This window comes from Macrobrachium rosenbergii, chromosome 43, assembly GCF_040412425.1.
Source record: "Macrobrachium rosenbergii isolate ZJJX-2024 chromosome 43, ASM4041242v1, whole genome shotgun sequence".
Classification (NCBI taxonomy): domain Eukaryota; kingdom Metazoa; phylum Arthropoda; class Malacostraca; order Decapoda; family Palaemonidae; genus Macrobrachium; species Macrobrachium rosenbergii.
In genome coordinates, this window is record NC_089783.1 from 16,764,282 (window position 1) to 16,769,281 (window position 5,000).

Consider the following 5,000-nt stretch of genomic DNA (forward strand, 5'->3'; position numbering starts at 1 on the left):
GGCGCAATCGAGTTTTCTTTACAGAGTAAAATGCTTTATGAGACGCTGCCCGGGAAACTTTCAGCCACGGGCCGGTGGTGGCCCGTCCTATAGCGTTGCCAGACGCACAATCATGGCTAACTTTAATCTCAAATAAAATAAAAAAACTACTGATGCTAGAGGGCTGCAATTTGGTATGTTTGATGGTTGGAGGGTGGATGATCAACGTACCAATTTGCAGCACTCTAGCCTCAGTAGCTTTTAAGATCTGAGGGCGGACAGAAAAAGCCATCTCAATGGTTGTCTTTTGCAGAAAACTAAAATGGCAAGTCATTTTAATTGGGTGTGATATATTTATGTAAGTTGGTACATGTTTTCATGCATACATACGTATGGCTTTCAGCTATCTTGTTTCCCCTTACAGTAGGAGGTTACATGGCTTAGTTGTTTACATGCATATGATTAAAGAGATTAGGTTGCAATTCCCATGACCCAAATATTTTCATGAATGCGCAGAAGATAAGGAGTCCTAGGAACCTATCTATACGTTTCCTTATCTCGAAAAAGAAATATATGTATATGTATATATATATACAGTATATATATATATATATATATATATATATATATATATATATATATTTATATATATATATATAAAACAGTGTTCCTGTCAATGTTTTTCGTGCTGACGCTGGTAAAGTTTAAGAGAGGCTAAAAAAATTTGTATTTTACTGTGGACTCGAATTATGGCATTTATTGCTTATGATTGTTTAAGGGTGAATATATATATATATATATATATATATATATATATATATATATATATATATATATATATATATATATATATATATTTCAGGCTGATTTCTCTACATATTTTGTTGTTTTCCTAATTTTTTCGTTTCAACTTTAGCTCTTCTGAAGCTTATATTAAATACTGTGGAAACTTGTTTTTTACTGTTTAATTTTTCATTCCATTTTATGGAAGTTTTTCACATTCCGGGAGAGTTTGTTTACCATTTTTTAACAGATTATTTTTCTATTCTGTAGAAGCTAGGTTTCCATTTGGGGGAAGCTTGATTTCTATTTTGTGTAATTTTGTTTTACAGAGATCAGGCAAAAAGTCAAGAAACAAACGTTTCATAACATTTTCACTGCTATTTATTTTTACACAGACAAATTGCCTAAGAAAATAATAGTTTTAAAAATGTTCAGATTTGGAAGCAAAAGCCAGTGGAATGGGTAAAATAGCAATCATGAAGTTATTACAAAAAGCAATGGAAAAGCGCGTATCAAAATGGCTCCATCAGGAGTGATCATTATTATCAGAGCAACGTTCAGGGAAATAGACCAGAAAATCAATCTCATTTTATTTCGCCAGTAATGCGTTAAAAGTGCTCTCGGCTGTGCTTTTTTATTAAGAGCTACTGGAAAATTATATTGTTTGGGTCACTAATAAAATCGCTTTTGATGCAACGCCGAATGAATAAAAATATTTGTTTGAAAGAATAGTTCCTCGTTGGGCGAGCGGGTTTCGTTCTCAGCTACCACTCTGTTGGCCGCGAGTTCGAATCTCCGACCGGCCAATGAAGAATAAGAGGAATTTGTTTCTGGTGATAGAAATTCATTTCTCGCTATAAGGTGGTTCGGATTCCACAATAAACTGTAGGTCCCGTTGCTAGGTAACCAATTGGTTCTTAGCCACGTAAAATAAATGTAATCCTTCGGGCCAGCCCTAGGAGAGCTGTTAAATAACTCAGTGGTCTGGTTAAACTAAGATATACTTTTTTGAAAGAAGAGGCAGGTGGGTAGGGAAAAAAAACCGTTGTAAGATTTGGGAGGAATAAAAATAAATATAATTCAATAATAAGGAATTCACATATATAAAGGTAGTACAATGGAGGTAACTTCTGAAGTAATTCTTATTACACTGTAGCGGGAGCGCGAGTAAGGGGCTGCGTCTACAAATTTACTAATTTATTCAAGACAGACAAATACAAGTTACGGACAGAGTTTTGATACGTGTAACTGGAAAGCTGACATGGTATTGCTTCCGGTAGGAATGATACCTTTGACATGACATGATTAAGGACGACAGCATACATTGAAAAGGGTGTCTATGCTGTCCGCTGTTTCTTATACACGCGTACTCGGCGTGTATGTCAGATGTTCGTTGTGAGGAGTGGGTGCCCGCAGGGTGTGAGTTCGGGCGGCTAGGTAAGATGAACGATCGTGTAGGACCATGTGTGACCCTACAATATTATTTAGCAGTTATCGGATATTGTTATTATTGTTTTATGAAATATATTATCGGTATGTAATGTTCAAACTATATATATATATATATATATATATATATATATATATATATATATATATATATATATATATATATATATATATACATACTGTATATATATATATATATATATATATATATATATATATATATATATATATATATATATATACTGTATACACACTCTATACATATATATATGTATATATATATTATATATATATATATATATATATATATATATATATATATATATATATATATATATATATATATATATATATATATATATATATACATACATATATATATATATATATATATATATATATATATATATATATATATATATATACATATATATGTATATACACACACACACACGTACATACACGTCAAAGTGTTTCCGCATGTATATTGACCAATAAGCCGTTTCCTTATTAGGAGTGGCTCCAGAGCAAAACGAAAACAGCAGTCACTGCAGCGCTCACTGCCAATTGAAGGATGAACTTTCACAGTATCCCATATTTCATATATCCTGAAAAGGAAAGCTTATCAACAGCGTGTCGAACCTGGCCGTTATTACTCTTCAGACTGCCTTGTTACTCTCCGTAAAGACGAGCTGGCTCAGTAATATTTTCCTTCCTGTAGGGAGGTAGTGCCGTCAGTGCATCTCACACCGTGCACTGTAAGCACCACTTAGGTTCTTTGCAGCGTCCCTTCTGCCCCTAGCTGCTAGCTTTTTTCGTTCCTTTTACTGTACCTTCGTTTATATTCTCTTTCTTCCATCTTACTCTTCACCCTCTCCTAACAAATGATTCAAAATCATTTTCATTGCATAATGGCCTCATAGGTCCCAGCGCTTCGCCTTTGGCATAAATTTTATATTCCAATTCCAATTCGAACAATATTTTGATAAATTCAAACTTTCACTTCCATAGAAATCCCATTCCTCCAAACCGTCAGCTTTGCCTATTCCGTGGTTCACTTTTCTCTCCTCGTACCATCTTCCATAACCTTTACACTTAAATACCGGCAGAAATTAGGTATTTCATATTTTTTTTTTTACCATTTACACTGGCGTTCATTACTTCACCTTCTTGACATCCATTCGCCCCCAACACTCCTGAGAAAACGTCCTCTTCAGCTTCTCTTCAAAATCACTCACCAACACTATCATCTATTGATACCTGTTACTTTTTTTAGTTCTCTGTAAAAGAAAACTATTGAGATGGCTTTGTCTGTCCGTTCGCACTTTTTCTGTCCGCCCTCGGTCTTAAAAAACTACTGAGGCTAGAGGGCTGAAAATTGTTATGTTGATCATCCACCCTCCAATCATCAACCATATCAAATTGCAGCTATCTAGCCTCGGTAGTTTTTATTTTATTTATGGTTAAAGTTAACCATGATCGTGCGTCTGGCATCACTATGGATCAGGCCACCACCGGGCCGTGGCTGAAAGTTTCATGGGCCGCGGCTCATACAGCATTACACGATGTACAGAAAACTAAGTCGCGCCGAAGAAACTTCGGCTCATTTTTTACTTGTTATATTCACGACCGCTTTCCTCCCTCACAACTTTGCCCTTACATCCTCTTAATTGACCTCTCATATTACTTCTGCAATTACGAAAAATTTAAAAGACATATTATGGACAAAGCACACCTTTAAGGTTAGCAGTTAGCTCAAGCTTCACTTTTATCCAAATTCTCTTAAGAATTTACATTCTAGACTATATATCCTGAACACCTCTAACATATCTGTCATTACCTTTTTCTTGGCCCATGCACGCTATGCACAGCTTTTTTTCTTTCATCCTAAAAGTTTTTACACGTCTACTTTAAAACAAAACAAACACTTTATTTACATACTCTACTTCTCCCTTTAAGCCCACACAAACACATTTTGAACGTCTTTCACTAGTTTGTGCATGCAGCTTTATCAAACAAAATTGCCTGTACCACATCCACAACCCAGTCTTTCCTGTGACATAAGAGTTAAGAGTTCATTTAAGAAAACATTTTATGGCTAGGGAGACATAACCAGCCCTTTTCGCAGACCAGCATTATTTACTCCAGACTAGTAAGTCTTCTCAACATACTCATCACCCCCTATATATTTTTTTAACAGTTTTGTTATGAGTCTTATCTAGGCCGTGTATTCCTCTCACAACTTCTCCCTTCACTCTCAAAACTCAGTGTTGTACTAATAACTTGATCCATACTCACACGCACACAAAAAAACACACACAAACACACACACACACATAGCCTTACACTTTATTGCCTGAATACGAACTATGTTATCTGTTTTACAATTCTGATCAAAATCCTTCCATACAACTTCGCATGTATACATAATTCATGTAATGCCAGCATGAATGTTCCAATGATCTTAATACCGTTTCCCTTAAAAAAAATACACGTTTTTTTTTTTACTATGTCCTTGGGAACTTTTTTTTCCTGTTCATTTATTTTTTACTCTCCTTCATTTACAGTCTTAGTTCCATATTGCAACAGATCACTTGCAAGCATAGCGCCTTTTCCTATCTCAAGATTTTAAATTCTTCTTCTTGCATCGCTAAGAATGGCTTCATCAAACATTTTCATTTTTGCTTTAACCCTTTACAGTCTTGTGTAACCTTAACTGGTTCCCTTTATTAACAGTCCAGTCACTACACGCACCCATTTTCTCTCTCTCTCTCTCTCTCTCTCTCTCT